Source organism: Euprymna scolopes, chromosome 8 (assembly GCF_053919585.1).
Source record: "Euprymna scolopes isolate OS-2025 chromosome 8, ASM5391958v1, whole genome shotgun sequence".
In the NCBI taxonomy this organism is placed as follows: domain Eukaryota; kingdom Metazoa; phylum Mollusca; class Cephalopoda; order Sepiida; family Sepiolidae; genus Euprymna; species Euprymna scolopes.
In genome coordinates this window covers 162,677,730-162,690,229 of record NC_136489.1, presented here as the reverse complement: position 1 = coordinate 162,690,229, position 12,500 = coordinate 162,677,730, and the positions used below count along the sequence as shown (strand labels likewise).

At 34.1% G+C, this 12,500-nt stretch overlaps 2 protein-coding genes across 3 annotated transcripts in view; one reads left to right on the top strand and one right to left on the bottom strand.

Annotated features, from left to right (window-relative positions):
• LOC145284013 (phosphatidylinositide 4-phosphatase SAC2-like) overlaps window positions 1-12,500 on the bottom strand; it is a 697,431-nt gene that overhangs the window by 210,206 nt on the left and 474,725 nt on the right. The window lies entirely within an intron of this gene.
• Window positions 1-12,500, top strand: part of LOC145284011 (octopamine receptor 2-like) — an 86,656-nt gene that overhangs the window by 1,364 nt on the left and 72,792 nt on the right. The gene's annotated exons all lie outside the window — the stretch shown is intronic.

The following is a 12,500-nucleotide window of genomic DNA, read 5'->3' as shown; positions in this document are numbered from 1 at the left end:
TACTATTATTATTATTACTATTATTATTATTATTATTATTACTATTATTATTGTTATTATTATTATTATTATTATTATTACTATTATTATTATTATTATTGTTATTATTATTTTTATTATTATTATTATTATTATTATTATTATTACTATTTACTACTCACTAGGAGTAGTTACACGGGCCATCATCAAAGATTTCTCTTTGAGAACAACTTGTAGTGTTCTCTGGAGTCTGAGTGACAACAAGTCTCCTCAGATTTCCTGTACTCTCCACCTCTGTCGATAACCATTGCAAATGGATTTGCGTTATCGTAGCAGTCGCTTACCGTTGATTTTCCATTGGCGACGACCATTGGTCGTCACTGGAATTTGAGTGGCAAAAAAAGCCTCGCTAGGGTCCCAGTCCTCTTTGCACTCATCCAGCGGAGGTCTGGTTAGTGCTTTCTCTCCTCATCATCATTTTACTCTCATCATGTATTTAGTGTAGTGTCAGTTTTTGGTAACGCACACAAAATATTATTATTATTATTATTATTATTATTATTATTATTATTATTATATCGGAAATGTAAAAAATCAAGCTGCTTTTTTTTTTTTTTTTCGGACAAAATGTTTGCGTGCCATGAATACAAATGTAGTACACGCTACACCTTATGTTTTGGTAAAGAAGAAATCCTTCTAGACTGGGACAATTTTAATTTTTGTTTCAATCCACAGTGCCCTTTTGTGGATCTGGATTTTCTCTGCATTAAAAACTGGTCTTGTGTGTAACTAACCTATTTTGTGTAATGGATTGCATTGGAATGGAAATGGCACTAACCCTATGTGGGTTTAACCGGCTTCCTCCAAAGGAGAAAGTTCCATGGGAGTATGAAATTTACAAGCTGTCCCCAGTCGCATGTATATCCTCGTCAGGAGAGATGACGACGTCCTTTTACATACAGTGCCTGGACTCTCCAAACTCGTCCCCCATCTGGTATTAGCCAGGCTCAACGTTGCTTAACTTCGGTGATCTGACGAGAACCGGCGTGTCAACGTGATTATGCTGATCGCCTTGGTATTTAATGTTTTTAGAGGATGCATATGTTCATAAATTTTTGTTTAAAGTGAAATTCCGCCGAACAGGAAGGCGGGGTAATGACTTAGTTTAAACCGTGATAATTTGTTAGGTGAAAGTACAATTTCAAAGTGAAGGCAACTTAGCTGAAACAAATATGCCATGTTTTGTAACAGGACATGAAAATCTAAAAATCAATGACAATTGATTTTTTTTCATGCGATTAAATATATACATCTACAAAAGTGAAAATTTGTGTGTGTGTGTGTGTGTGTGTGTGTGTGTGTGTGTGTGTGTGTGTGTGTGTGTGTGGACACTTCTCAACCTATGTACTCAACGAATTTTTTTATCTACAGACTTGAAATTTGGTATATAATATATAGCTTTTTATTCGGTTTTCATTCGAAAAAAAAAACCGGCCAGCTAAGGGGCCAAAATTGAAACCTTGCTATGTGTAGGGGGGGGGTCGTCGGATTTATATCTGTTTACTAAGTGTTTCAAAGAATGGACATGCGTGAATAGTTCACATGACATAACTTATGTTAAGAATAAGTAGGTTTGAAAACACATTCTAAAAGGCGTGTCATGCTGGTCTAATGGTTATCATACTTGACTCCCTGCCTTTAGGTTTTGGTTTCGATCTCGATCTCAGCTCGAGTATTCTTTCTTTCTTTTTATTATTTTACTTGCAAGAAGTGAGCTGGTTAGAAAAAAAACAAAACAAAACAACAAAAAAACATAATACTCGCAGGCACATGTCTTAGTTTCTGTATGAATTGAAATATAATATCTGTGCGTTTTACGACCGGACAACGCCGGGCGGCCTCCTGGTACTATTCAAAATCTGATAGACAAAAAGTTATTGTTGTTGTTGCAATGGACATAAGTTTGATACAATAAAAAAATTGCTATGAAGTGTCTAAGAGAATGGAAGGTCCCAGCATTCATATCTTTACTTTTATAGGTACATTCACTATCAGAGTTACGACGAGGACGTTTTTTCTTGTTACTCACGTTCACCCCCAAACAAGGCATATCGCCACTTGGACGTAAGAAGCTACTATTTAGGGTCATGCCTAGGAAAGATTAACAAAATGTTGGTTTCTGTTACATTTAAACTTCTGCATATCAGTACAGTCAGGAAAGCAGGTAGCAGGAAGGGAATTCCAAAGTCTAGCTGTTCGAGGGAAAAAACTATTAGAGTAGAAAGCTTTTTTGGCATTTAGGGACCTCAACAGTGAAGGGGTGTGATTTTGTTGCTAAGCGGGTTTTTCGGAGATATGTACGCCAAAGTGGTCTAGAGAAAACCATCAGAGGGAGATCGAAAAGTTAATGGAGATTTAGGAAGACTTGTTATCAATCAGATTCCGGGGAACACCACCTGTATTTACCTGCCAAAATCAATTTTACTTGAATTTTTCTTCTGGTTTTAAAAATTTAAAAAAAAAAAAAAAAAAAGTTTACCAAGACAATTTTATGTAAGAATGATTTTTGCTTTCAAGATTAAATAAATTCTAAAAAAAAAAAAATGGGTGCTTATGTATTTTTGGTACCGCGCTATTTTAAAATAGTTTTTTTTTTTGTTTTTTTTTCAGGTTAAGTTCGAGGTTCACGATATCTTTATTATTATTATTATTATTATTATTATTATTATTATTAAATTGTTAGGTGGAAGCACAGAATAGTTAAAAAAAAAAAAAAACACCCTCCCCTCATGTTAAGAATGGCTTTCGAAATAATAACGTTATTTCAGCACGGTACCAAAAATACATAATTACGAAAATTTGTTTACCGAAAATAAATTTATTCTGGCTTAGACTTGAAACTCGAGTAAAATATTGGCTTCACAATTTACGGACTGTTTCATCCAAAATATCCCCCCACCCCCACCCCATTTGAAAGATTAGTGCAATCAGAGCCGGCCTTATATATAACAAAGTAGGCAGTCGCCTACGGCCTCCGATTGGTGGGGACCTCGAACAGGAATTATAAAATAAAATTATATACATAATGCTAATTATGTATAACATAAAATATAAGCGTACTATTATAGGCGTGTGATATCAACGTATACTTGGTGACTTAGATTATAGCTATAGACATTCGTATGGAATTGACAATTCCGATTACTGAGGAAAGAAGTTTTAACAAGTTGAAATAAATAAAAATAAATAAATAAATAAATAAACTATTTGAGAACGACAATGAAACAAGAACGTCTGAACAGTCTGGCAACGAGATCTATCGAATGGGATATCGTCCAGTCTCTGGATTAGTCACAATTTATTCAAGACTTTGCTGTCATCAAAGTACGAAAAGTTGACTTTTATTTAAAATTTATGACATTTGCACGAATATGTTTGTATAAATTTCAGTCGTTTATTTATTTAGATATAAATACAGGTAGTTTTTAACAAATTGCGTAATTTTAATTTTTCGGTTTTTATTTTGATTTTTTTTTTAATCTTTTTTCTTTCATTTGAGGCTACAAAATTCACTCCATCTCCGGCCTCCAATTACCTAAGGCTAGCCCTGTTGCGACACCTGCTTCTTTTTGTATTTGCTAATATAGTACACAAGCAATAATATAGTACAGCTCATTTTAAAAAAAAAATCGATATTAAGTTTGAAAGTATTTCAGATGGACTAAAATTACAGCAATCAATGAAGGCGAGATGGGGGGGGCACTGATATGCTGTCAATTTCGCCCTTCATACTGAGGTTCATCAGCTTATATATTTACTAGCGGGACCTGCGGAAATTCCACAGTGACATCTTTCATATGTAATACATTGTTTCTGGACATTCTGTGGACGTTCAGCGTGAATGGAGACCCCACGATATTATTGTAGCCCTTTTGTTAAAACTATAAAATTATTTATCTAAATAATTTGGTTAATGTAGTGTCAGAATATATCTGGTTATAACGGTTTATCTCCAATATCCCTATAGGAGTCTGTGACATATTTCCATTGTATCGACGCCTGGCTTGAACGGAAGTCCCACGATGTCTTTAGACACAACAGATACTATGAAGTACGTTAACAGCACATGTTTCGTAGCGCAAAATCATTCATTTAATTATTATATCAATCAATTAATCTATTCTGCTTTTAACTCCTCAGAAGAAATAGCAACTATCAATCCATTAAAAGAAAATAATTTTATGAGAAGTTAAGGGCAAAATGAATTCATTCTACGAAATAGGTGCTGTCAAGAATTATGCATGTCAGAGTACTTAAAGGAATAAATTGTAAGAGGGTCAACATCTTGAAATTTGGAATATATCATCAAGAATGAAATAAATATTTTCATGATTGATTTCATTCCTGATGAATCCCACACTAGACGTTGCATCCCCATTGTGTTACCTAGCATCTTCTCTACCCCTCTGATGAGAAGCATTAGGCTTCGAAATACCTTGGTAGAAAGAGTCCCTGCTATCCCCCAACTAAATGTTTGTACACCCTTATTAAATAAATGAACCATTATATAGTTTTTGTGACTTTATTTTCCATTCTTATTGTTTTCCTAAAGGATGCGACAGAGGTAAAGTGTTCCCGCTTGTTTTTCTTTTCCTCATAAAGGAAATGTTTCTTTTCCTTATTGTTTCATTGTTAAAGTGTTTTTTTATTTAATAAGTCTGAAGAAAGGTTGTTCTTGTAAAAATTTTCAAACGACATATTGTTTGAATTTGTTGAAATGGTCTTGAAACAATTGTAACTAACAATGAAATACACTTTTTGTTGGTATCAACCCATTTCTTGAAGTCTTGGTTTTTGTTAAAACAGTATATATATATATATATATATATATATATATATATATATATATATATATGGAGAGCATAATTTTAGATTTTTTGTCCCTTCAAAGATTTGTTGCAATTACTTTCATCATATTCCTCAGTCTGGGTCTTTCTTTTTTTTTTTTTTTTTTATATGGAGTTCACCACTTATCAAGGCCTAATGGCCACTCAGAGATAAGGGTTATTGGGCGTACAGTAATCAAAGAGGTAGTGTAACAATAGTATTGGAGAATTGGTAAGGTGTCATTACTTGGGGGGGGGTCATCAGGAATTTGTTTGTGTTGGACTTGAAGACATCCAGGTTGAAGTCGGGAGGGAAACAGGCAAGCGGAACAGAGTTCCACAGGCGTGCAGTTCTAAGAAAGAAGCTTTGTTCATGGTATATATTGATTTTTACTATTTTTTCTTTTTTTTATTGCATTTTCACCCTAGACAAGGCACAGTGCCACTTTGATGCAAAAGTCTACTATTTGGGACATAGTTGCAGGGATGTAGGGAGTTGAGTAGCAAGATCTCTGTTTACACTAAACTTGAACTTCTGCATGTCAGTACAGTTATGGAAGCAGAAACCTGGAAAGGAATTCTAAAGTTCAGCAGTTCTGAGTCAAAAAACTATTAGAGGAGAAAGCTTTCTTTCATCTGGAGAACTCTACTGTATAGGGGTGGGATTTTGCTGCTTGTCGAGTTTGTCGGGAGTATTTACGTCGAAGGGGTATAATGGCTTGTAGTTCGTCAGAGCAATCTGCCATTAAAATACCTGTAAAACAGGCAGAGGGATGCAACATTTCGTCGATGGGACAGAGGCTGATGCTTAGCTGACAGTTCGGGATCTGTTAGGTTGGCGACTCTCTTTTGAACCCTGTCCAGGAGTGAGAGACTTAACAGATGCACCAGTCCAAACTTAGCTTTACTCTCAGTATTTCTTCACTACAAAAAAATCTGCAGGCATTGTTGATACTCATAATCTATATATCGCTTTCAGCTTATTTAAAAGCCATAATAAACGATGTCTTATTAATCAGTTTGCCCGTTCATTTTCAGGCAGTAAAATTTGAGATTTCAAGTGTTCTACAACTCATAAAGATTCTCAAAGCTATTTTCTTTGCCGCTCAACATGTGTACCCGATAATTGCATATCATACCCTCCGCTTATTCGGTTATGTCCAAAAAAATTCAGTACTCAAAGACGCCGGAAGTGGATTCGGTTTGCCTAACCATAGAACGGAAGTGACTAAACGTGAAACGAAATACAAAACCATATGGAAATAATGTATTTCCAAAAATTATTTTAGTTTTCACACTTCTTGTGCTATCATGAAACAATAAAAAAAAATAATAAATTTATTTTTTTACATTTATATAAATAGTTTGTTTGTTTTTAACACTTTTGTTATCACGAAAAAAAAATAATGAGAATTTTTCTTATTTACATTTGGTGTCTCTTTGAAATAATATATTTATGTCTTTTAGTTTTTTTCACAGAATTTTGTCTTAAATAATGTATGAAACTTTTTATTAACACTTATGTTATCAAAAAATAACTTACTTTAAACATTTATATAAAAAAGTTTAATGATAACAAATTCTTGTTGAGCTGTCCTCTCAAGTAATCAGATTCTGCCCAATTTCAACCATCATCTCCAGTCTTCAAAGTGTTTATCTAGCCATCCACCTGACAAATCTATTAACATCTATCCTCGAGTGGCCTCTGGGCCTTCATAAGCAGAGATTCATTATTTAAAAAAACAAATAGAAAGATTATAGGAATCCATCTTTAAATATAATTGAAATTGTATAATCATCTGGTTTTGTGGAATTTAAAATATTAAGGAATTGGTTTGCATAAAGATTGGAGGTTTAGTACCCTCTCCTCCCGTCCCCGAACCCAATTCTTTGATTACAGTAGATTATTTGAATAGTGACTGACCACATAGTTTGGAGTTTTGTTGTATTGATAACATGTAGCAGTAGATTGTTCTCTATCCTCCTCTTTAGTCCCATCTGCTACGGCACTACCCAAAATAGGAACAGGGAACACTGAAAAGACAAGCAACCTTGAAAAGGCACTGGATATTCACATGAAACTGATTTTGTGTCAGACATCCAACCTAAATAGGAAAAGGGGACATATGGTAAACACAAACAACTTCAGATATTCTGCAAGCGTCCCAAATAGTACCCCTGTAAATCTGGTCCCAAATAGTACCCCTGTAAATCTGGTCCCAAATAGTACCCCTGTAAATCTGGTCCCAAATAGTACCCCTGCAAATCTGGTCCCAAATAGTACCCCTGCAAATCTGGTCCCAAATAGTACCCCTGTAAATCTGGTCCCAAATAGTACCCCTGTAAATCTGGTCCCAAATAGTACCCCTGTAAATCTGGTCCCAAATAGTACCCCTGTAAATCTGGTCCCAAATAGTACCCCTGCAAATCTGGTCCCAAATAGTACCCCTGCAAATCTGGTCCCAAATAGTACCCCTGTAAATCTGGTCCCAAATAGTACCCCTGTAAATCTGGTCCCAAATAGTACCCCTGTAAATCTGGTCCCAAATAGTAGCCACTCACAACTAAGTGACCCTGTGCCTTGTTTGGGGTGAAACGTCAATAAAAAAATTAAAGGAGTGGGATTTTGCTGCGTGTTATGTTAGTCAAGAGTATGCACGTTAAGGTCTTGCTTTGATTGTAAACAATACACTAGCTATTATGACTTTGAAAATTTGTTACTTAGATCGGAGGAGCCAAAGTTTAAAGTAAAAAAGCCTTTCCAATTTTCCTATTTTTAGCCACATAGATGTTGTATAAAATCACCTGGTGTCGATTTGTATAAGTCAAATTTCTAGGAGACGATTTTAAGGTTATTTTTATACATAAGTAATATTTTTGGAAATGTTATTAAAGAGTGACTTTGCGCTCGATCATAACATAGAAAATGCCATTTTTTTTTTTTTTTTGTGCACTCGGTCTATACAGGTAATCCTAGTAATTAATCACACTCCACCCGAACCCTAATTCAGTGTGTTTGCCAGCATGTAAGCAAACGCAGTTTTTCAGTGGGACGCTGAATAATAATTGGAATAGCCCTCGCAATGTTCACTCTCTAGACGTGGCTATAGGCTAAGTTCGATATGATGTATTCAGTGACGATATGGCGTTTTTTTTTTTGTTGTTGGTTGGGAAATGTAGTGTTTACGAGATGTCGTTCTTTAAGTTAAACAAGTTTTAACAATTTAATAATTATTTAATGAAACCATTTAATGGCATTTAACGCATGCATTCACATTATTATGGTATAGTATGGCTCATGCAATGTATGTGTTCAAGTTATTATGGTACGTGGCATAGATTATGTCTAAACACAGTAACTGCGCCTGGAATCTACAGCATATCATTGATCAGAATGTCTGATTAGCAACATTTGCATTCGTTGCATGTAAGTGTGCAGCAGGTTGGTTCTATATATAAAAATCGAATAGGATACACTTGCATAAATGCACGTATTATCGCTTGCAGATGCCGAGAAACAATAATGTCTTACAAAAAAGAAAAACACCAAAAAGGAAATTATCTGTGCAAGAAAGAACCATGAGACGGACCATTTAACTTGTCTAGAATCTACAGTCGACTTATAATACTCAAAATAATACAAGTTTTGGTCTTAAAATATACATTGGCTTATGCACAAGTATATACGATATATCTTCTTATATATGAACTATTTAGAAATGCCAAGTGCCAGAAGTTTGAAGTCGGCTGTAAAATAATTTTCTCTCATCCTCTTGGTTAAGGCCTGAATCTGTCTTTCCCTAGCATTGATAGAAATAGGAGATATTAGAATTTGAAGCTTTTAGAAGGTAAATACTTAAGAAAAAGGAAAATTTTTAAATAACACAAGACCAGCATTACTTCCGATTGCCTTGGAGAACATTAAGTTTTTTTTGTTTTTTTAACACGGTGGTCACCAATTACAAGGCCCGGAAGCCACTCAGGGATAAGGGTTATTGCAAGTACAAGTACGTTAGTGTGGAGATTTAATGAAGTGTTTACTTAAGGGGGCGGTTCATTAGGAATTTGTTAACGTTGGACTTGAAGACATCCAGGTTGTAGTCAGGTGGGAATCAGGCACACGGAACAGAGTTCCATAGGCGTGCAGTTCTAAGAAAGAAGCTTTGTTCATGGAATCTACGTTTTGATTTAGGCACAGATAAAGAGCGGGGAAAATTTTTCACAGTGGATTCAGCTAGACGGATGTTTTTCGTGAAAGATTGGAGTTCAGACGAGCACCTGCCATAGAAATAACGATAAAACAAGGATAGGCTCGCAACGTCTCTTCTGTGGGAGAGAGGTTGTAGGGTAGAGAAAAGGGCATCTCCCACTAAGCCACGAAGTCTATTTTGTACTCTGTCAAGGCAGGATAGGCAGTTTTTAGCAGCTCCTGCCCAGATGTGGCAGCAGTATTCCATCCTTGGACGTACTTGGCTTTTATACAGATAGAGAATTGCATCAGTAGTAAGATATCTTCTGCGGTGGAAGACTGCAGTACTTGCATTACTGCAAACCCCTCAACACAAGTATCGTTTCAGAGTGTATCTATTGTTTCTTGAGATAAAAAAAGGTGAATAAATAAATATGTGGAAGCCTAAAACTTCAACTATATTTATATTTGGAAGCGCACAACAATTGCAGGCGAAAAAGACACATTTTTCCCGCCAAAACAATCAAACCGTTAAAGCAGCCAATCAAAACAAAAACAATATCTTCAGATGAACATCCTTATTTGTCTGATTGGCATCAAGATATAACACGCAGTTGCCTTTGTAGTTTTTGTCTCATTTTATAAGAAATTCTATGATTGTTCCAAGAATTATTTTAACAAGTATCCTCAGTTTTTTGTTTTGATTTTTAAACTCTTCTCCAGTGCATGCGAAATTATCACAAATGCAACATTCAAAAATTATTTTTCTTTAATGGAACTAGTTCTGGACCGTTAGAAATTTTCTTTAGTTAATTATTTCTGCTTTGTTTAAGGAAAAGAACAACTTTTTGTAGAACAACCTTCCGTTTTTTGGACGAAGGCAATTAAAAACCAACAAGTTATTGCATTCAAAAACAAATTATATTCGTAATTATAATTACGAATACAATACAGAGTAATACTTATGTCCGTTTGATAGTTTTCAGAAATTAGTTTTTTTTTGGAAATTGCCCCAGACAATTCTTCTTTCTTGGTTTTAGGTTTTAACAATATATCTTCTCGTTCAAAGAACCAACATGAAGTATCACACACAACAGTTGGTATTTTGGTAAACTATCGATTTGTTTTCGGGATTGGAAGAAAATGTAAGATTTTATCCGGGTGTGGGTGGTGGGTGTAAGCAACTTCTCCCGGAATTTAACCGATGCGAGATCCCCGACGCAAAAAGCCTTTTGTGGACATACACAAACGCTCGTGCCCATTGTACCTTTTATATATTAGATGGGATAGTTCGGCTGAAGAGAGCTTGATATTGGGACCGAAAACGGCTCCCTATTACCAGATTTGAAAACGACGGTACGATGACTTATCTAAACTTCTGAAATCATTAACAAGATTTTTATTTTATATCATATATATATATATATATATATATATATATATATATATATAGACACACACACACGCATACACCTTGAGGTAGTCGACTCCTGATCAGTCTATGACAGCCCATTTAGAAGAAAACTCTAGTGTAAAAACTGCAGCTAAAATGATTAGTGATCATTAGGGCTATGATAACAGAATATTCTTGTCATTGTTTTGACTCTCGAGTATATATCCTACACAGACACAATCAACCGAGAACCACATCACACTACATAAAAACATATAAGATATCAATGGATATATACCCGAGAATCAAAACAAGGAAAAGGATATGCTGTTGTCCTAGCCTTAGTGATCATCTGGCCGAGACATGTTATAATCTTTGAGACTCAAAAAGTCGAACTCATGTTTTACAAGCATTTGTAATTATAAACCAATAAGTGGTCTCATCTTTCACCTAAAAAAAAATTTAAAAAAAAAAAAAAGGAAATAAAACGGTGATAAAACATAAAAATGAATCGTGTATCCATCTACACCAATGGATTTTGAAAACACTGAGAAATAGATTTCTAACAATTTTTCACAATGTCTAACTTGCTGCACCAGAAATAATTTCCTAACAATTCAACGAAGATAAGCGTTTAAATAATGTAAATATGAACAAATAAAATTCATCCAGGAAATGTCTAGAAAAAAAAATAAATAAATAAAATTCATCCAAGAAATGTCTAGAAAAAATAAATAAATAAAATTCATCCAGGAAATGTCTAGAAAAAAATAAAAATAAATAAAAAAAATAAAATTCATCCAGGAAATGTCTAGAAAAAATAAATAAATAAAATTCATCCAGGAAATGTCTAGAAAAAAAAAAAAATAAATAAAATTCATCCAGGAAATTTCTAGAAAAAAATAAAAATAAAAAAACAAATAAAATTCATCCAGGAAATGTCTAGAAAAAATAAATAAATAAATAAAATTCATCCAGGAAATGTCCAGAAAAAAATAAAAATAAAAAACAAATAAAATTCATCCAGGAAATGTCTAGAAAAAAAAATAAATAAAAAAATAAAATTCATCCAGGAAATGTCTAGAAAAAAAAAAAAATAAATAAATAAATAAATAAAATTCATCCAGGAAATGTCTAGAAAAAAAAAAAAAAATTTATCCAGGAAATGTCTAGAAAAAAAAAATAAAAAAATAAAATTCATCAAGGAAATGTCTAGAAAAAAAAAAAAAAGGGCCAGGTGTAAGAAAATGGAAATTAGAAGCATTGTGCGGGTGTTTGGAATACAAAAATTGGGAGCGACATGTAGGTGTGAGGCCAGGAATCGGAATGAAATTTTGAAACCCTACAAACTTTGATTTTCACAATCGTAAACACAAAAGTATAAAAAAATTACCATTTAGCTGTACGACATCATTTTTCAAGTTGAGGCTTGTTGAGTATTGGAAAATCCAAAACAAAGCAAGCACGTTACTGAAGTCTCACTTTGAGTGAGTGTGTTCGCGTAACGGTATTTCAACCTCTAGGGGTTCATCTAATGCCAAGAAAAGTTTTATTGACATAGGAAATTTTAAACTTCTTAAAAAGTTCATTTTCAGAAGCAAGATGCTTTAGATTTTCCGAAAAGTTTGTCTTTCTAGAATAGAAAGTTACTGAATTAGTTTAAATAAATTTGTTTCTTTTATGTATTTTAAAATCTGCTGAGACGCCACTTCCTGGAACACTTTTCTAATACTTTCTGTTCTGAAATATCTCTTCTGGGTGTGTTTATATCTTCTATATTCCATCAGTAGATGTTTCATGGTTATTTGTTGCTGTATGTGCTGTATGGCGCCCCCCCCCCGCTTCGATTAAGTAAGAATGGGTTAGTTTTGTGTGTCCAATTCTTATTCGATTCAATGCAATCTCCTTCCCTTCAAGACTTTTGTTTTTGTTTTTTTTTGATTCTGATGTTCATATAGTTTGTTTTGTGTGCATCTATTCCACTCCTCATGTCACCTGTTTTCTATATGTTCGTTAATTTTTCTTTTTACATCTATTTGTGGAATTTTACTGT